The 21968-nt window shown below is 45.5% G+C and overlaps 1 protein-coding gene across 1 annotated transcript in view; it reads right to left on the bottom strand.

Moving 5' to 3' along the window:
- Positions 1–14923: 14923 nt before the first annotated feature.
- The window catches only part of GPRIN3 (GPRIN family member 3), a 67615-nt gene continuing 60570 nt past the window's right edge, over positions 14924–21968 (bottom strand). Inside the window, exon 5 of the transcript XR_005599657.1 lies at positions 14924–17225. The gene's annotated coding sequence lies outside the window, so the exon portion shown is untranslated. The remainder of the gene's footprint in view (positions 17226–21968) is intronic.

Here is a 21968-nt window from a genome sequence, read left to right on the forward strand (position 1 = left end):
GTGTAGGCCACCAAATTATGGGTCAATAAACCTGAGCCTCAAAGTTGGGATCAGAATCAAATCTAAGCTTCCCCAAAGCTTTTGGGATCCAGGGTTTTGATTTGGCTTCTGATATATTGCGAGGCCAGCGATGAAATTCAGATTCAGATCTGAAGGGCTATTCTGAATCAGAGCCACAGCCTCCGCTGGTGAAAGGTAGCCTAGCGCCTTTGCAGCCAATGGAGCGACACAGATTAACACCAAGCTCAGGATCTAGCCCATGGGGTTTTGACTCAGACTCAGCTGAAACGTACTAAACAATCATATACCTGCCCCTGGAAATTTCCACTATATGCATCCGACGAAGTGGGTATTCACCCACGAAAGCTCATGCTCCAAAACGTCTGTTAGTCTATAAGGTGCCACAAGACTCTTTGCTGCTTTTACTAAACAATGAGACAGATGTAGTGGACTGCAGGCACCCTCAGAAAGAGGTGAACATTTTAGCTCTAACTTGTACTTAGTATTTAAAAAATAAAACCTTAGGATACGCTATATAAACCAAAGTTTAATATGAAAGACACATAGCTAACAAAGCTTGAGTTGATGTGCAGTATTTGGTGAGGTGTCCCTTGGAGAAGGCTCTCACATCATGCCGTGATGAACTTCTGATCTGCTTGTAACCCCTGAAGAAGCTGGGAACTTGGAGGCTGACTGGACCAGAGATTAATTTTTTTTTCCTTTCAGGAAATAGGTATAGGCAAGAGGCACATTCCCTATGGCTCCCAGATGGAGATCAAGGTAGTTCATTTTTCCTGGAAAAATCTCTTAATTGCTTAAAATTATTAAGCACCAAAGCATTAGTAGAGCAGGAGTTACGCTGGAAAGCCACAGAATTTAGGAATTTTCTTTAATCTCAACATCATTCATAGGTAAAAGGTCAGAGGGATGCCCTCTGTCAGCCTCGTTGGGGAAAAAATAAATAAAAATAAAATCAGGATGTAGTTTATGCTCAGTGGAAAGAAAGCGACCAAAAGACTCCATGACATAATATCCCAAAGTATATCAAAGGGTGCTATGAGAAACTGATGGCATTAGCTATAGCACAGTGTCTCCCATGTTTACTGAACAGTCTGAAATGGCCCAAAAAGACTTAACAATTCAGACCTCCTTCCAGTTAGTATGGAAGTTTGTTACCATATATTAGCATATCCAGGGCCAGTGCAAGGATGTTTCGCGCCCTAGGCGAAACTTCCACCTTGCACCCTCCCCCATCCCCAAGCCCCTGCCCTGAGGTGCCCTCCCCCCACGGCAGCTCCCTCCCTCCGCCAGCTCCCTACCCCTCCCCCCCCCGCCCCAGCTCACCCATGCTTCGCCTCCACCCCGAGCACGCCGTTGCTGCTTCACTTCTCCCGCCTCCCAGGCTTGCGGCACCTAAGCTGGATTCCCTGGAGGACTGTGTTTCTGGCTGCTTGTTAGCCTGTGTGGTGACTCAAGAGCTCAATTTTGATACTGATTTAGTGAATCTACTTCTAGAATAAGCCATGAGTTTGGGGTGCATCTGCTCTGTTTTACCAGTCTGCCCTCAGTTTGGCATTCTCAGCTGTGACCCAGCCCAGCCACCAGTCAGACCCACCATAAAGCACTCTTCTCCCACAAAGGCTCTCAGTGCTAATCAGCAAAGAGCTGCACAGATAATACACAGAACAAAACAAACATGTACTGCTTGAAGGCTGGTGCTTCAAACTGTAGATCATGTGTGTCTAGACCACATGGTCTGTGTTGTGCTCCCCTTTCTGTCAGCTTACTTAGGGACCAGTTTGAGAGTGCCGAACATCACCAACTCCCAGCTGTTCTCAGTGGAAGGTGAGTGGGAGGAAACATTCAGGACCTTATTTAAGCCTTCTATGCCAGCATGCACAGCCACACAGAGGAAGAGAAGCACCTTAGATTTTTACATCCAGAAAGGACCATTATGATTGTCTTGTCTGACTTCTGCGTGACATAGGCCAGATAGAAGTTATTGGGCAAGGTTGTGTCAAATACATATCTTGGGGCTGAGCTAAAGTATATATTTGAGAAACGCGTTCAACCTTAAAGAGTCCAAGTGATGGAGAATCCACCACATCTCTAGGTATGTTGTTCCAGTGATGAATTACTCTGTTAAAACCATGCATCTTATTGCTAGCCCCAGTTTATCTAGCTTTCGCTTCTAGACACTAAATCTTGTTTAAGTTGTCTGGAAGATGATCTTGGTTGCAGGTTGGGTGGCTTGAAAAATTTCCTGCCTGAGAGTTCTGCCCGCTGAAGCAGATGAACTAATCCCCTTGGACCAAGCAAAGAAGCTGTAATATGTTGTGACAAGCAGCCTGACTTTCGGATGACCTTTGGCAAAGAACTCACGCTCTGGCTCATCTGTTATGAGAGTGTCGTGAAGAAAGATATTCCCTCAGGCTCTGGGTGAGGGCTGGTGCAGCAGTCACACGCAAGGACTTCATTTAGAGTTATGTAATTACACAGTTAGCCACAGTTAGCATTCTAAACCATTAAGCCAGAGCCCGCGTAATAGAATATAGAAGAACCTTTCACTTCTAGGTCATCAATTCAAATACAGCTTAGGCAGGGGTGGCCAAAAGTTATTACTGCCTGGTGGCTATTGGGTGGTCTAGGCGAAAGGGATGGTTGTCTCAGTCCAGTTTCCAGTGGATAGATACCTCCGCTCCAAAAACGGCCACTACATTTGGCACCACTTAGCCACCTTGTTGGCCATTTCAGCAGAGGTGAAGGAGTGGATGGGCACTGGAGAATGGGCTCATCCTTAGAGGCAGGCCCACTGGGTCAGGCTGGAAGTGCATTGGTGGAGTGGTGCTGGTGAGGAGATGGCACTGCTGCCTGCTTCTGTGGGTAAATAGTAGACTACTGGTTTTCCCTATTTACTAAAGCAATGCATGCTGGAACTAAGCACTAGACCTAATAAAAATGTGCACAGCTTCTTAGAGTGAACTCTGCCTCCCTCCTGCCATGTGCAGCAAATGCAGCCAAAGTGTTGCTCTTGTGAGCAGGAGGGGCAGGCTTCATGAGTAAACTCTGCATCTACTACATGCTCCACCATGGCTCGCTCTGTGGCACTGCAGAAGGGAGGAGGTAGGTGACAGGAAAGGGATTGCAGCAGATCCACAATTATACATTGATGCATTTACACTGTTCTCCATGGAAGGGAGGCACAGGGGCTCCAGGTGCTAAGTACTGAAGCCCTGTCATAGCAACTATGGAGAAGTGTGATTGACCAGTGGCCCCCTTCTGCAAAGCCTATGCATACATTGAGGATTTAGCCCTTTGTGAACAAGAAGTTATAGGATAAAAAAAAATCACAATAGAATTGTCAGACGTGCAGCTTAGGCAGTAGTGTGCAGCAATATTTTATCATGAAGAATTCTAATTAATTGATCACATGCCCCATGACTATGTAGACATGAGAAGGGTCACTTTTGCTCCAGGCAGACAGACAGCCATGCAAAGCAAAAGTGCTGCCAAGGTTTTTTGTCTTTTCAAGTCTTGTCAAGGTTTGACAGCTCATTAAAAGTTTTGAAGTGTGAGCCTCAAATCCTGAAAATACATACATGTAGAACTGGGCCAAAATCATCTCTGGTGAAACTCCAGTGAACCAACAGAATTACTCTAAAGATTTGTCTGCTTCCTGTTGCAATCACTATGAAGAGATTCTAACCTTTCACTTGCGTGGGGAAGAAGAGATGCCCTCCACACTCCCTGGCTCCCCTGTGCCACAACAAAGCTAACAACTGGGTCTAGCTCGGGGAAATCAAACTCAGAGGAGAGAGCAAAATGTGTCTGTAAAATTGTAGTCTTTGGGCCAGGGTATAAATTTAAGAGGAGGTACTCCCCACTGTACACAGTGCAATGCTCACTGACGTCAGTAAGAGCTTTGCAGAGAATTCAGGACAAAAAAAATGGCCTGGGTCATAAGTGTTTATTTGTTCAGTGCACTATTTTCATATTCATCATTCCATGAGAAAAATCTGCCTCCCTTGAAGCTGCTGGTATTTCTGCCTTGGGTTTCTTTCCCTTCCTCATCCTCCTTTCTCTGTTTCTCCCCTCCTTTCCTGTCTTTGGGAGGTTCCCCATTTTCTCCTCCCCACCCCCGGAATATCTAGAGTTGGTGTACCCCCTGGAAAACCTACATGCTTGAGCACCACTGGCCTTAGTTGATCTGGGTCTTGACATACAAATAAGAGCTAAACTTGGTGTCACACAAACGGTTTCAAGAAGTTTATTTAAATTAGTCTGCCACTAGAATTTCTTGTGCTGCATACAGTTCTAGGTAGGATGTGGTCCCTGGTGGTAAGCAAGGCAGACAAAGCTGGAACCCAAGCTCTGTGGAAGGAAGCCTTTTTGCTTTCGCTTTTAATTGTGGTTTTCTTTAATAAAAAAAGATCTCTACTTTAAAGAGAAGATGAGCACAAGTCAGATATTAGGAATAACACTTCAACCTCCTTGGCCACACAATAGCAGATTTAAAGGTAGCCATTTTACAGCAAAAAAGCTTCAGGACAGACTTCAAAGAGAAACTGCTGAGCTTCAGTTCATCTACAAATTTGACATCATCAGCTCAGGATTAAACAAAGACTGTGCAGGGCTAGCCAACTACAAAAGCAGTTTCTCCTCCCTTGGTGTTCACACCTCTTCTGCTAGAAGAGGGCCTCACTCTCTCTGATTGAGCTAACCTTATTATCGCCAGACTGATTCTTGCTTACACACACACACACACACGCGCCTCTGGAAATTTCCATTATATGAGTCTGACGAAGTGGGTATTCACCCATGAAAGCTTATGCTCCAATACATCTGTTAGTCTTTAAGGTGCCACAGGACTCTTTGTTGCTATATATATTTATTTTCACACCAAAAACATTCTTGTTATCAGAACACATTTATCATCATGTGCTCACTCATTCTTAGCTGTAGTTTTCAATGGGATATTTTCTGCCTGGCTGGATTAAAAAAAAAGTTACTCAATTTTTCTGTTTTTAATTTAAACCATTTTTATTTGAATCAAACTTTTCAAAAATAAACTGAAGTTGACAACCTATGCTAAGGCCTAATTCATTGAAATCATATAAATGAAATATAGAAGCCTGGGAAGTGGGTATTATAGGCTGGGGGAGGCTGTGCCTCCCCAGACAGCCTGGTGTGGCCCCACCTATGCTCCACCCCCAGGTCCCCTCCTGCTGCTTCCAGTTCCCTTCCTGCTCTTCTGTGGCAGAGAGGCTGGGGCAGTGGGTGCTCTGGCCACGCCACCCACCTCGCACTCTGGGACTGGGGGCGGTGGTCATGGGGGGTGTGTGCACTCTGGGCTCTGTTGCAGGAGGGGCTTCAGGCAGAGGGGCAGGGGCTAGCCTCCCCCAGCAGCTCATTCAGCCACCACCCATGCCAGCAGCAGCAGCACAGAAGTAAGGGCAGCATGGTATTGGGGGGGGTGTCACAACCTGAAATATTTTCAAAGGGGGACCCAGCAACACCATAAGCCAACACAGTGTGGTGTTTGAAGGGAAGGGGTTACTTACCCCAGTTAAGTTAATAAGCTTTAATCTCTTTAAAGGAGCAAGAAATATTATTTCTGACTGGTCCAGGGGAGAGATGGACATTTCAGGGCACACAGTTTTGGGGAAATTCAGGACTGGGCATGTGTTGAGGTCACCCTGCTGGTTTAAATAAAGGCTGGTGGAAGCCAGAGCGGGGCTGTAGGCAGGGAGCTGGGGTCAGAGCTGCTGAACCAGGGCTGTCTAGCATACAGACGCTCAGGGTATGACCTGCATGCTTATCTGCTGGTGCCCAGGTCGTGAGCTGCAGTAGCAGGGCATTGTGAGGCACCCAGGATTCCAGGGCAGGCCATGACAACCCCTCACAGATCTTGATTGCACCCCTAGAATGTGACAGGAAGTATATTAGAATGCAGAATTTTCCCCACCCATTGCTTGGGATACATAGAAGTGGGCAAAACATTTGAGAATATACTTTAGGGAAAAGCCTTGTATTGGCCCTGATTCAATTTGAGTTATGAGAAATGAAAAAGTCAGTCCTTTTTCTAGCAAAAGAAAAAAACACCTCTACAAACCTTAGTCCCAGTAGTCACCATTTCTGATGTAACTAATTGATCAGGGGACTGATACTAGAGAGTGTAGAAAAACAGGAGTGGTGGCGAGGTTCATACATGGAAAGGAAAGAGACATACCTGAGCAAGCATCAGTACTGTTCCCCATGCCTATCCAACTAGCGGTGCTGAGCCACACCCCTCAGAAAGGCCTGGGCCTTGATGCCAGAGCAGCATGGAAGTTACTGAACCACAGATATCCTGCTGAGATAGAGATACCCACAGAGGTTGTCCCCTCACATCAGCCACATGAACAAGAGTTGCTGAGCCAGCAACTCTAGACCTTCACTGAAGAGCAGTAAACTAGATATTCTTAATCAGTAACTTCACAGTGGCTTGTTCCTCAAGATCAGGTTGGCAAGATATAGACACTGCTGACATGCATGTATTATTTCCAGGTTATTACTAATGAACACTTACCTCTGTTAAGCATCACATGGGTCCTCTCTGTGATCCACACCATGATTGTCACAGGGCACCATACTCAAGCAGTCCCCCTTGCAGCCTTGTTGGTGCTTAAAATCATTTACTCAGACTCAGGAATTGAGAACAAGATACCCACTTTGCTGGGTCTTGTTTACTAACTCCTTTTATCAAGTGCAAACCTACCTCATTAGCCCCTCAAGTCCAACCCTTCTCCTGGCCTAGAGCCAATCCCAACAAGCCTCCTGTCTGAACACCCTCCTCCCCAAGCAAGGTTATATTTCCAAACAACCTCACGCTCCTCAAATAAGGATTCTACTGCTCTCTTACTAGAGCTGAGTTGGGTTTCAGGCTAGCTATAACCCTTAGTCAGCTTATCCTACCCTGCTTCCTTGGTTCCTTTTACATCAGTCCCTTTACCTACTGGCTTGGGGGAGATTAGCAGGCAGGTAATCACAGCCATCACCCTTCTTGGGCAGAGCTCCAGTAGCTTCTTACCAGCTCCAGGTGATTGTTAGTTAGCTACCTGGCTAGCAGCTAACGGCTTACGGGATGGCTGAGATGGGCTCATTCTCCTTAAAGAAGCCCTTCATAGGTTGAGTGGGTCCTCAGTCCCTTACAGGGTTAACCACCCCATGACAATGGCCCTATGCAACAGTGCTCAGTTGAGTGCAGGTACACAGCTTTACTCGCTTTGCTGAGCTCTGTGGGCATTTCTATATGGAAGCCTTCCGTACAGGTGCCAAAGAAATCATGAATGCGACTGCTATAGCTCTCAGCAGCCTGTGGGAACAGAGCTTTAAAAACTTCACTCACCTGAATTTTTCTGATATGCTGTAATAACTGAGTTTAAGCTGGGACTGAGTAACAAGCATAACCAGTGAGACAAAGCATTAGCAAGAGCAGCTTTCTCAGCATTAATTAGGAAAGGAAATAAGTGGAGTGACAGAATTAAAGCAGAACCTCAGCATGAATGACCCAATTCCCATCTTTGTGCTGGAGCACACAGCAGGCCAGGAAGAAACAGGTTTTCTTCAAAGTTAATTCGACACTGAGCTGGAATAACAAAAGCAAATTCCTTTACAGGCTAGCCACCACAGCTCTGAGTCGCTGACCCCACTTTCCTGGATTCTTGTAAACATACAGGACTACAGTTTCAAAAATGTGCCGCTCTGTGGCAAACGCCGCCCCCTGCACACATGCCCACCACTGCTGTTAAAACAAAGGGTAACATGCTGTTACCATTTCCTGATGGCTAATGTACATGGGGCTGCATGCACACTTCACTGCAGGCCCACATTTTGAAAATGTAGGCTGACCTTTTCAATCATAACTGCCTTCGGTGAAATATCTAAATTGTATAAAGGCATTTAATGAAAAGTGGCTTGATATACAGAGATACTGAGCAGCTATGGATCCCAGTGATTTTAGTGGGAGTTTTGGGTGTGCGGTGCCACTAAAAATTCGGTCAATTTTATTTAAGTGTCTGCTTACGGATTTCAATGCCTAGCTTTAAACATGTTAGTGTTAGAAAACATTGATAAGCCTCTAAAATGCAGGATGCTTATCTATATGTAACTTAAGCTCCTGGGTTTTGAAATCTCATGAGAAAGCTCCTGCGATTTCCACTGACAGTACATGTTGCATAGTGTCTTTGACACAAACTGAGTCCCAAACTGTTTTGCAGTTTTCTGGTTTCATAGTTTACTAAGGTCGGGTTATTCTGACGTTTTCTCCTTTTATGTTGTGAATCTTGTGGCCTCAATAAATATAATCAATCTGCATAGATGGGACCAAACTGATTCTTGAGTTGATGTAAGCAGATGCAACGCCATTGAGTTGTTTCATGGCATTGCATCAGCTGTGAAAATGGGCCATATTTCTTGGCTGCTTAGATTCATGCTCACATGAACTGGCTTCCAACTTGGCAGCTTATCTTTGCAGTATGGTATTGAGCAGTGATAGGTTGCTTGTATAAACGAGCAACCCAACTAGTGTCATGTTTTTGCAAGCCCATTCTGTGGGCTGGATGGGCTCTTTAAACTTTAGCGTACATCTGCACCACATTAAGAATCCATGAGCAGGGTAGGAAAGGGAGAGCTCTCACAGGTTTTGCTGGCTATAACCAAGAGACTCTCATTTGTAGCAGATAGCTGGAAAACCACTGAAAACCACATCTGTTGTTGAAACACAATAGGCTCCAGGCGCGCCGTGTGCCAGCTAATCCCTGGCAGACAATGGCACCAGGATGAACTGAACCATACAGAATAGGATCCTGGAGAGCTCATTAATAAAACAAGTTGTGTAATTGTCCAAAGAAATGGGTTGTTAGCAGCTTGGGCTCATGCTATTTCATCTAACAAAAGGGGAGTGTGAAGCCCCATATACACGTGACACAGGGAGCAACAACATCATGTGACTTTTGGGGGCAGATGCTCAGCTGATGTAAATGGTCATGGCTCCATTTGAGTCAACACAGCTATGACCATTTACACCAGGTGAGGCTCTTAGTACTCCAGGTGAGATTAGAGAGCAGAATGTAACGCAGCTACTTGCTCCCCAATGTCAGGGCACAGACGAGCTAGTCAGGCCATCTGGGACACCTGCTGGAAGAGAGCAGGCAGGCATATGGCAAAACCACACCTCCCTATGTGATCAGACTGCTGCAATGGGTGTGTCAGTCATCCGCTGTGCTGTGACAACAGTATTGTCTCTGGGGGGGTTATTCTGACACCCACGCTCTGAGCACCCTCCTTCACAGGAGGAATGTGGGGAAGACACAGAACAGCTTGCTCCATGGCTGTGATGACTTAAGTTACATTTCTACGGGGCTAAATAACTGTTGGACCTGGAAACAGGATATCCCTCCTGGGGAACTGAGCTGGATGTATCATACTTTTCTCCCAGACTGGGGGTGATGAGAGGCTAAGGGTGTATCTAAACTGCAAGCAGAGGTGTGACTGTAGTCCATGCAGACATACCTGAGCTAGCTTTGATCGAGCTAGTTTGAACAATAATAGCAGAGAAGTCAGTGCAGCAAAGGCTACCTAGTCTGCTGTCTCCCTAGATACCTTTGAGGAGCAGTAGGCGCTGTCCAGGGTTCCCTGCTTTCTTTTTAGCAGTCCCCCAAAATTATTTGGGCCCTGGGTTTAGTGGCTCCTCCCCTTAGGCTCAGGGGAGGGGCCTTTTGATGTGGGTGGACTTGCGCCCGCCTACCTCCTGGGACTCAACAGGTATATAGCCAGGATGGCAAGTGGGGTGGTACAGCTCCTGGTACCTGAGCTACTCAATCAAAGCTGGCTACAATCTCTTCTCCTCCCCAGCGGGGACGAAGGATGTTGGTTTTCCAGCACTCTTGGGCTAGGATTCCCAGCTCAAGTAGATGTACTAGTGCTAGTTCCCATTGGGCTGGCATACTAAAAATAGCATAGCCACAGCAGCATGGGCTAGCCTCCATGGGTACAAAGCTGCCTGGACCTTGCAGGGATGAACGCAGGGTGGCTAGCCTGTGTCACCGCTTACTGCTGCCTGTGTGACTGTGGCTACACTACTATTTTTAGTGCGCTAGTTTGATGACAACTAGTGCAAGTACGTGTATGCAAGCTGGGAATCACAGCCCCAGCTCCAACTGGAGACATAGCCGTAGTCTTTGCTAGGGAGCCAGCTTCACACCTAAATTCGGAAAGCACTCTTGTGTACTTGTTGCTTGCAGAAACTCGTAGGCTTAGATGCAACATCCAGTGACTCTTACAACCTATTTCTTCTCCACATGCTCAGCCCACACCCAGAGACCCAAAGTAATTAAGACTGTTTATTTTATTGTATTTATTGTGGAAACCAGGAGATGTAAAACAGTGAACAGGATTTCCTAAGGGACACGACCAGGTCAATAATGCAATGTTAGTATCACCGACACCGAACAAATCCTTTACATGCACGTTTCTAAAGTTAGGTCTAAAATTAACGGTAAAGTACATTCTGAAGCCTAGCACTAGCTCTGCTTTCTACAGTAGGTCACGTTCAGTCATTCTGATTAGAAAAAGAATGAAGCCACAAGACCATTAGTCAGCATTAAGAGCCCATAGATTCTAATCTTTTGACAAGAGATTTGTGGCCATCTTTCTAAGGACATTTTGCAATGACCAGGCATTTAAAGTTCACACCCATCTCTCCACTTAACTTTGGAGTCAAATTCCATTAATTCCTCAGTGGGCTGCTGAGACTTTTTTTATACTCATTTTTATACTTGGCTTTATGTACCACAAGTGGATAAATCCTATTCCACAGAGGTGCAGTTTTTCAAGATAGCTTCTAAATCTGGGAGCTTCATCCAGCATCTTTGAAACCCTTCGCTACTTATAAAGGAAGAAGCTATTGGGAGAACCAGCTCAGAATTAAAGGATAAGTTACTGTGTCAGAACTGCTTAGAAGGGTTTGGTAGATAATGGATAATATTCTGTAGCAACATCTGCTAGTCTCTCTGCTGGCAGCATTCCTATGATGTATATCATCTTTTCCAGGGTTTGACACTAAATGCCAAATGTTTCAAAGTGTGAGGAGGTTCCATGGGTGTGTTGCAAAACTCCACCACTGTGTGCAAAATGGGCTCTTACGTAAGCAATTACCAATTTTCTAGTCACACAGGCTAGTTTACATATGCAAATGTGGGTTTCTGCAGGGGCACTGAGCCAGCATGCACTTCTGCAGGCTCATCTGTTGCACTCTCCTTTGATGATCTGGAGCCCAAGATCAGTTAGCTGTCTTCCAGCGCGGCACTAAGAATCTCCATCGAGGCCAGAATCCTTGCCCCTAGGCTGCAGAGCACTATGCAGCTGCTATTGCTACCCCAGGGCAGTAATGGACCACATCCAAAGGGGGTGGGAAATAGCTGGGAGGCCGCAGTCATAGATACACTAATCTCCATCCCTGCTCTTTCCTGGGCCCTTCAACTCTTCTGCGTTGGAGAGAAAGGATCCCACTTCCACACATGAGCAGAGTTTCACATGGATGCTGGCATCCTGCCCCCATGCAGAGAGGAACACACCAACGCTATTGTTTCCTGGACCCTCTATATCCAGGCGATGGAAAAGAATTATTTCAGTCACAAATAGACATTGCCCATTTATGCTAAGATAATGAATATCTGCTATTGGAGACACTGCTATACCATAATAGTTTAACACTGATATTCCTCCGTTTACTGTTCTGGGGCTAAGCCAGTGCCTAACGTGACTTTAATGTCATCCTGTGACAGCATGTACGCAATGTGTGTATGTGAGACCCTCCCCTCCAAAACACACCCACTCACTCTCTCACGTGTCACAAACGTCTTACCATAAGCAAAAATATTAAAAGTGTTGCCTTTGTTAAGCCTGTCTGAATGATAATGATAGAATTCCAACTCTCCAAACCTGTGACCGTACACCTCATATTCATCATAGTAATAGTGTGATGTGATCATGACATAATTATGATGCATTTTGCAGAAGATGGGTCATATAAGGTGTCATTTGATACATTATTTGCATGATATGATTATCATATTTGTATGCATGTATCATTTTGGTATCTGAAGTTATGAATATTGATTATGGATCTGTAGTTCAAATGGGCTTACTCTGGAGAACACCCACAGCCAGCCTTTCGGGTACAACAATGAAGAAGCCAGAGCGTGTTAATGGCTCATCAACAAAGACAATGGGCTGTGGAATAGCTTAGCCTTCCTGTGGACATTTCGGCCAGCCTGTAAGTAAGGGTTGCTATGACTCTGCCAGGCCAGGTGACCAGACTACATGACTCTGGACCCCATTTTGGGTGCCTGTATTTTTTCACAAACTAGGCTGGGAACTGCTTTTAGAACAAGGGGTTCCCACCATATGCTAAAGCTATATAAGGCAGGGAGTGACCTCGTCTGTTGTTCTTCACTTCCCCACAGCTCAACACCTAAGAGAAGCTCCCAAGGAAAAGGACTTGGAACAGGAGTGGAGATCCCAAGCTGCAAAGCAAGTGCAGCTTGTGCCTTGAGAATCTGCAAGCCTGCTAGTATCATCAGTCACGGTGAGAAATTGCTAATTCATATCCAATCTTTCTAGTCCCTTAGGCTTAGTTTGCATTGTTTATTTACTAGGTAATCTGCTTTGATCTGATTGCTATAACTTATAATCACTTAAAATCCATCTTTTTGTAGTTAATAAATTTTTGTGTTTTAATCTCAACCAGTGTGCCCTTGACTGAAGTGTCTGGGGAAAATCTCAGCTTGGTTTAACACAAGTGTATTGTGCATATTCCTCTCCCCATTGAGCGAGAGGGGAACTGAGTAATAAATTCTTACTGGTTGGGGTTTTGACCAGGGCAGGATGGTACAGCTCTGGGGTCCTACGCTGGCGAGCTGGGGGTTATTTTGGCTGTAGCCTCTCTGTTGGTTCATGCAGTGGCAGGCCAAAGCTTGCATGCAACTGCGGCTGGGTGTGTCCCTGCCTGTCTGAATGCTAGTGGGGGTTTGGGACCGAGAGTGGTCTATGGCCTGTCATAGCAGCATGGTGCTGAGAGGGAGCCCAGGCTGGTGAGTCAGAAGGTTCAGTGGTACCCCAGTTCCACATGGCAGCCTAGGGAGAACTTGTCACATCTTCTTTCCCAGGGTCTGACTTAAGATACATTACAAACACTAGGAAAACAGCTGCTTGGAAAGCACAAAGGGGAAAAGTAACTAGCCACTGCCTTTCAAAATAACTGATGCTGGGTTTTATTTCATTGTGGGATTTGATCATCCTAAGCCCAGCTATACTGCTTTGCTTTTTCTTTTAAATACCTACACAGGCCAAGATGGGTAACTACATTTAGGCTCTTAAATTTATATTGAAGCTGTGTAATAAGTGGCCTGATTTTCAAGAGAGCTGAACACCTGCAGCTGCCACTCACTCCCAAGGGACTCAGAAGCTCAGCACTTGGAAATAAGTCTATCCTTATCCAGGTTGGCAGCTGGCCTTAGGAGCACAAGTTTAGGCACTCATTTTTGAAAAATGTGGCCTCTGTCTAAATCACAAGTACAAATACATTACATACAAAAAAGAAACCAACCAGCGAAAGGTGAAATGTAAAAAAAGACTCCTTCAGATCCCAGTGGTTTTCCAAACCCTGAACTGAAATATCAGGTGGCACACTACTAGCATTATTCCTAAACTCAAGAGGCTGGATGGTCTTGCACCTTGTGTATTCATTTACACATGTGCAAAGAGGGTGTAAAACACCCATTCTGATTGGGTAGTACTTGCCACTCACTTTGCAAAGGTGTCAATGGTTACACAAGGAGACAGGCAGTGGAGAATCTAGTACAATATATTGATGGTGCTTGTACTTTTTATACATACCTTGGTATATGGTAAGAAAAAAAGCCCCTCTCTTTTTAAAAGTCAGAAACAGTGTACAGCACTGTAATATTTCCCCCACATATGGATAATATAAACATAAGCTAATATTTTTTCTGCGTAGGGAAGAAGTCCATCATCCAGTTATAATTTCAAAGCCATCACCACACCTGTATAGAAAATTCCATACAATATTTTGGTTGCTAGAGTTTAGTTTGTTAGTTTACTCACTTTTGTTACCACACCACTGGCACCAATGAGCACGCTGGTGTTAATACCTTTTTTTATTTTGTCTACGCTACTCCTAATGTGTCTGTCTTTTTAACTGACTTTGGATCACCTTCCTCTCACTTATGACTGGAGTTTATTTAACAACAAGATTCTGGGCACTTTTCAACATACTGCTTATGCTTTTTCACCATGGGATTGATCTTGCCAAGGTGCTGAGTGGTCTTAGCACCAACTCATGTCAAGGGACATTAAGGGTGCTCAGCACCACTCAGCAGATTCTCAGCACTTTGCAGAACTCAGCCCTAAAACAAGGGAATACTGACATTGTGGTCTTTGTTAAATTTCCCAATTAAAGGCCCATGGGAAATCAATTGGAGTCTTTCTATTGATCTCAATAAGGTTTGGATCAGGCACTAAATTTGTAGTCATTTATCTTTGTACGTTTATTTGTAATGTTGCCAATGACACGCAATAATGGAGAATAAATCCCAAAGGGATTAGTTAAAAATGAATGCTAGTGATAACACTAACAACAATAACTTTAGAGAGCACACTCACTTTCCCCACATCCCTGGGACATACTTTGCCTGCGGGTTTGTTTCACAGGACCCGTGTGTAACAGGGGTAACCAACAACAGATTGAGACTTTTCACCTCTGGTGCTGCCAGTTAGTTTTACCAGTTAGGTTTCACGACAACAGCATTTATACGCATCAGCAAAACAATCAATGTCCAGGAATGTACAATACCCGGGACTATTGCAGATACAGATTCTTTATTTCAGAATAAGCCAATGGCAAAAATAAAATGAACCAGTATGGTCCTGGATACAGGATTTGGGGAGGCCCTAGTAAAGCCCATATCACTCAATTTCTCCTCCTCTTTCCCCCATTTTTCTCATCCCTTCTCTCCTCTTCTATGATAAGAGAGAAGGGATAGGTGGTGGATCATCCTTCCTTGAGAGAGGCGAGGGTTGTATTTCCTTCCACCTACCACTCATAGACTGATTGCCAGAATAAGTCCTGCCCGCATGGTCTTTTCCCAGAGTGGGCTAGCAGAAAGCACACAGATCTTCAATCTACTGGTTCTGCCTAAGCCAATGCAAAGCTAACAGAACCCGGATCAATGACCTCAGACAACAGCAGACTCCATAGGTCTTAGGGACTATCCTGCAAATTGCCTGAGTTGGGGGTTCCCCTGGGCTTTATGTTTCATGGATCCTAAAAACTGGCTCAGGTTCCTAATCTAGAAAAATATTGTGTTCCTGAGGTCAAGATGGAAACAACCTTTCTATTTCCATTAACTCCACTTATCTCAAATCCATCTGGCCGCTTATAGCTTTCCAAGAGACCCACCAACATGGACCCTGTTCCCTTTCCTCTGACTGGTTTCCACATTTTCTTTTTTCCTACAGCAAATTAAACGCAAGGGTTGCTTCAATCTGTTCCTCTACCTTCAGTTTCAAATTGCAACTGGGGGCTTTTCAGACAGTTTTACCCATAGGAAAGACATCTGTCGTTCAGTTTCACTTTACACTTGGACCTTCTTTCACATTCTGCGTGGTATTCCTTCATATTATTAACCATTTAATTGCTGCAGTGTGGTTTTGGGTCACAGGGCAAGACGACTGTAGGGCGTGTGTGTGAAGGCAAACAGGACTTTTTAGTATTTTCTTTCATCCCACCAGGCAATTACACTTCTGATTTTGACACCAACATGGCTGAAACCAAGAACAAGTTTTCCCAGCCAGTGGGAGGACGGCTACATAATCATATTCCTTGCTCAGCTCCATGACGTGTCAGTGCTGCCCCGAGCATAAGGTTCCTTTTGCTGATAGTGAAATCTCCAGGAGCTCCAACAAGGTTCATTTCAAACATGGTTGTCTAGATAGCTTATGAAGGAGAAAGTTTTAACCTGGCATTTAGTTATCAAGTTGCTTAAATTCAGCCCTAATAGAGCGAAGTAAAAATATAGACTAGTTTACATGAGCTGTGCTGGTGTTTATTGACTCTTTTTGACACATTATTGCTTGGCTTTGAATGCATTTCAGCAGGCGGTTGTGCCCCACATACAGTTTCACTGACATTTCTGAGTTTATCTTTAAACTACATTTTTAAGGATCATTCTGTCGTTATGTTCTGCTGACCACCTCAGTCTTTCCACTGATGCCTGAGCAGTCTTTTGGACGCAGCCGCCTGGCAGTCTCGCTCTTTTAGTTTCAGTTCATAAATGTATTGGCGATACTTTACTTAGAGAGAGGTTGTTCAGTTGTGATGAGGGATGGATAGGCTGGTGAATGTTACAACTAGAAACAGCTGCAGGGAATTAAGACAGATCTTGCTGATTCCTCATGAAGCAAAACAATTATTTTATTCAGTTCATCTACGTGTTCATCCGTCATTAAGCGCCAAGCAAATTTTGGTCTAAATTGAGCAAACAGAGCCCAGATTTTCAAATATTTTTTGGGAGTGGGCTGCTGGATGAAGTCCATGGAACTCTGTAAATATCCATAGCCGTTGATCGCCCCTAGGACACCCTGAACCATACATGTATATGCTCATATTAACAAGTTTGTACAGGGACAATTCAGACTAGAATGAACCACAAAAGTTTATAACAAGGGGAATAATAGAGAAAGGGACAAAAGACTCCTCAATTGACATCATTTCACAGGCACAGGCACGGCTACAGCTGATGAGGGTGTGAGCAGAATTGAGCTGAAGTCACAAGAACAAACAGCACAAAGGCTTAAACCTGAACATGAAACAACAAACACTGCAGCAAATATTGGGAACCTCTTCGGTGCCAACACAGAAACAAACGTGGTAAGAGACACCAAACATGTCAACTTGCCTTACCAAACAATACTGCCAACGTTTAAGTCACATGAAATTCACAATGCTAGGAGGGGATGGAAAGAAACAAAAAGTACGTCCTTGACAGATGTACAAAGGAAGAATCCCTATATGTGTAAGCCTAAGTTCAGCAGCAAGTTTGGAGGTCACGTAAAGTAATGTGAGATGACAGGGTGAAGGAATGGAATCAGAATATGTTGTAAGCCTGAAAAGATGCCAAAAGGAAAGTTAAGAATCAATTCAGTACTGAGCTTAGAAATAATAACTTTAATTAAACTAGGCTAAAATATTATATAAACTTTATGGGATTGAAGTCTCCTTTGGGGATGAAAAGGGCCCCAAAGCTGACATATCCACACATTTTGGTTCCACCAATGAAAAGGTAATTACCTCAGGGCTGTTTCTGAGAAGAGCATTGCAGTACCTTTACATTTTGTACGTATAACATGATCTACAGTATAAGAAGGTATGTGGCATTGCAGACAGGAATAAATGACCACCACCATTCCTAATCAGTTTTTGGTGGAAGCAAAATCATTCCTATTTAACAGTCGTCCTCAGCGGGAGTGCAAAAACCAAATCCACAAAGCCACACAGTGTTGAAGACAGGATTTTCTACAAAACACAGCAATTTCCCCCAAATATCCCACATATGGTAGTGGACAGGGTAGGAAAATTAGTGGGAAATAAATGCTCAAGCTTGGAGAATATTGCTAATCTTGCAAATGTGGGAACATACATTGGAAACAGTATTGTATATCACGATTTTGGGGACGTCACTATGCTACTATTTATTAGCCGATGCTATTTACTACTACTCTAATACTATAAACACAGTAAAGATTGTCTCAAAGGCTTCTGCTGCTGCACGGTAATGATTTCAAATTTACAATACAAGGGATTATAACGAGTGCCATGTAAAATGGGAACTATGCACAGGATAATTACATGGAATGGCCTTAATGAAAGGCAGCAACAGAACTGTGAACCTATTGGAAAAAGAAAGATTTAAACAAGAAATCAGGAGGAAAAAAATCAAGACATTGTGTAAACAAATAGACCCAGATGAGCTGTATGGCCTCTTTCTACCTCAAAATATTACCATGTGTCATTAAAGACCAAGTCCAAGATTTTCAAAGGTGATTTACACAAGGCAGGTGCTCAGCCCTTTTGGAGAATCAGCTCCCTTTACACTGATGCAAGTTGGGCACCGAGACCCCCCAGCTACTTTTGAAAATCTTGGCTAAAATATTGTAGTGCGTAAGCACTATCTCATATTTTTCCACATACAGTCTATATTGCCTGTATGCACACTTCACTTATTTTCAGTGCACACTGCTGAAAAAAAAATTAAATGCCAGTAAAAATCGGTCTATTTCTTCCTCTCTCACTTCTTGTTTTGTGCTCAGCCATGTCTGTTTAGGTCACTTCTTCCCCAGATTGACAGTGTCTCACTTGGATCTACACTCTTCTCTTCATTCTGCGCCTCAGGAGTTTGAAATCAACAGCAGAGTCATCAGACTTCTGTTAAAGGTACTGAGCCTTCCTGTGCTGGCCCCAGCATGTAAAATGAAAAGTGGGGGAGGGGTCAAGGCCTACAGCCACTGCTGGGAACACCCAAAATAGCATCTGATAAATATTGAAAGCAGCACTCGGAAGCAGATACAATATCCCTTTCTTAGTGAGAAAGCTCTTATTCAGGAGAGATGTATGACAAAGTACTTAATACCTTTCCTCTCACAAGATGCTATACTCTATATTGAGTCCTGCGGCACCTTAAAGACTAACAGATGTATTGGAGCATAAGCTTTCGTGGGTGAATACCCACTTCATCAGACTCACACGGCTACCCCTCTGATACTATACTCGATATGTATCAGTGATCCAAAGCACACTGACGTCACTAGGAATCTTTCCACTGACTTCATGGGTTTTTGCATCAGGCCCTGGGTGACTCTCAACTAGGGTGACCAGATGTCCCGATTTTTTATAGGGACAGTCTCGATTTTTGGAGCTTGTTCTTATATAGGCTCCTATTACCCCCCACCCCCCTGTCCTGATTTTTCACACTTGCTATCTGGTCACCCTAGTCTCAATGCCAAAATTGAAGGTGGGGAAATACTTTCCATAAAAAATGCGGATAACATACAAAACGTAACGGTGACACAAGGTAACAGCTTTGCTCTCTAATTGCAATGCATCAGAATTCATGTTTTTTTTTAACTGGGCTGTTATTTTCGGGGTTAAAAAGGCAGCAGGTTGCAGAACCACAGCTTATTACAGATGATGAACTCCTTTTATCATCAGTGTATTAGGATAATGTCCAAGTGGCTTGCTTTGCAGAAAGGCAAACAAGCAGCAAGACTAGGATAAGACATCCTGCTGGCTAAAGTCCAACAGCACAGCTGGCTGCTGGAGACTCCAAAACTCAGCTAGGATTAAAACGCAAAATTTTACAAATCACAAAATAAAACTTAAAAAACAACCACTTTTCCCTCAGGGGACATTACTGCATTGCCCAATGAAGAGCGGAATAAACCATTTCTTTTCACTCCTTTGGAATGATCCTGCAACTCTGCCTCACCAAACTTCTCACTAGTTATATGGTCATTCCGAATGTCTATAATACACAAGACTATTACCCTACATAGACATAGGCGGCAGGTTTGTATAATTTTTGGTGGGGCCCAAAATGGTGGTCTTCCCCCGCCCCCCCTCACCCTGTAAGCTGATATAAAATGAAGCTACAATGCGTCAACACCACAAGATTACAAGGGTCAATTAAAAGTGGAAAGTCAGAAGCAGCACTTGCCTGCTTCAATATACAGTATTAAATTTTGTTGCACCTGTTGTGACAAAGTGGGAATGTTCTTAATGTTTTCTCTGAATACTGTGTGGGTGCCTCAGTTTCCCCTGCAAAGTGCCAACTGACAGTGTTGGGGACAAAGAGATCAGGTGGCCTCCTTGTCCGGAAGAGACACAAAGGCCAGATGAGGGAGTGTCAGTTTGGAGCTGGCTGGCGAAATCGGGAGAGGCCCAGAACTTGGGTCTGGGCTCCCCACCCCCCCAAGATGGACCTGACTGAGCGGTCCTGTTTTCTGTACCTACAAGCTCTGTTTTAGACTGTATCCCTGTCATCTAATAAACCTTCTGTTTTACTGTCTGGCTGAGAGTCACATCTGACTGTGGAGTTGGGGTGCAGGGACCTCTGGTTGCCCCAGGACCTGCCTGGGCACACTCGCTGCGGAAAGTGCATGGTGTGGAAGGGCATGCTGAATGCTCCGAGGTCAGACCCAGGAAAGTGTAAGCTTCTTGCCCTGGAGACAGTATGCTCAGAGAGGAGGCTCCCCCAGAGTCCTGACTGGCTTTGTATGCAGTTGTTCCAAAGCATCCCAGCATCCCCTTCCACACCATGCGCTTCCCGGAAGTCTGCACAGGCACCGACACTCCCTCCTCCGGCCTTTGTCTCTTTTCCAGGCATTAGGAGGCCACCTGATCTCTTTGTTCTCCAACACCTTCAGTTGGCACCTTGCAGGGGGGTGGCCCAGGCCATCAGTTGACTGGAGGCAGGGTTGCAGCCATTTATCTGTGCAGACGGCATCACACTGGCCCTCTAGGGCTTTACAACAATCACACCCCCTTATCCCACCATCTAGAGCCTTAAGAAATACATTGGGGAAACTGAGGCACACAGACAGTATTCAGAGAAAACACCTGTATACGACCAGTTACATACTTCGAAGGGTGTAAAATAATCAAATATTGTGCTAAATACAATGATACTCCAAACTGACCACCAAATTTAAGTTGCACGTTTTTCCCCTCAGGTGAGGGTTCTGGGGTGGGGCTGGGGATGAGGGGTTCACAGTGCAGGAGCGTGCTCGGTGCTGAGGGTGCAGGCTTTGGGGTGAGGCAGGGCTGAGGATGAGGAACTTGGGGTGCAGACAGGCTGCCCCAGGGCTAGGGCCAGAGAGGACTCCCCATCACCACCACTGGCAGCAGCAAGCTCCAGGGGAGGGACCCCTCCTCTCCCCCCCTGCCCCCCACAGCACACTCACTCTGCACCACAGTCACTGCACATGTTCCTAGGCCCCCCTCTCAGGTCCAGAAAGCTCACTCCCCTCCCCTATGATGGGTACTAGGGGGTGGGGGTTGCCATCACAGGTGGCCTTCCATGTTTCTGCCCCTCACCATAACTTCACTGTGGATGGGGCTGCCGCTTGCCCAGCATGGGGCAGAAGTGGGGTCTGCACGGTGATGGCTATGGGGCAGGGGAGCAGGGTGTCATAAAATTCACCCAAGCCCCAGCTGCTCAGGTAGGTCTATGAATCCCTTCCCCCATCTGCCCTGTGGTGGGTGGGTGCTGGAGGGGAGGGGCACTGCCTTCACATATGGCTTCCTGCCTCCCTGACCCCTGCTGCAGCCTGCTGCCCCTCACCGTAGCTTCACTGGGGGACGGTGGTAGGGGATGGCATGGGGCTGCCCCTTCCCCAGCGTTGGGCAGGAGTGGGGGCTGGGGCTGGGGGCGGGAATCATAGGGTCAAACACTCACGGAAGCCCCAGCAGCTGCTCAGGTGAGTGAGGTCAGTCTCCGAGTCCTGGCCGGAAGTCCCCTTTGCGTCTCCTCCAGGTAGGGGGAGGGGAGGGCTGCCAAACATGGCACAGCCCCCTCCACTCCGCTCCCCTCCCCCGGCCGGTGCTCCAGCAAGCAACAGCAGCTTGCATTGCCTTAGGCAGCAGCCGGCAGCAGCAGAGGCAAGGGAGAGAGACACACTGTCTGGTCTGCGTTCAGGCAGGGAAGCTCTGGGGCCGGGCGGGGAGGGGGGAAGCTCCAGCCCTGGCGGCGGCGGCGGGGGGGGTGCTCCAAGCAGGGGAGAAAAAACATTGGTGGAGCAGAGCCCCTGCCTGGGAATATTCCTGGGGCTAAAGCCCCAGGGAGCCCATATAA

The sequence above is a fragment of the Mauremys reevesii genome, linkage group 5 (genome assembly GCF_016161935.1).
Source record: "Mauremys reevesii isolate NIE-2019 linkage group 5, ASM1616193v1, whole genome shotgun sequence".
NCBI lineage: Eukaryota > Metazoa > Chordata > Testudines > Geoemydidae > Mauremys > Mauremys reevesii.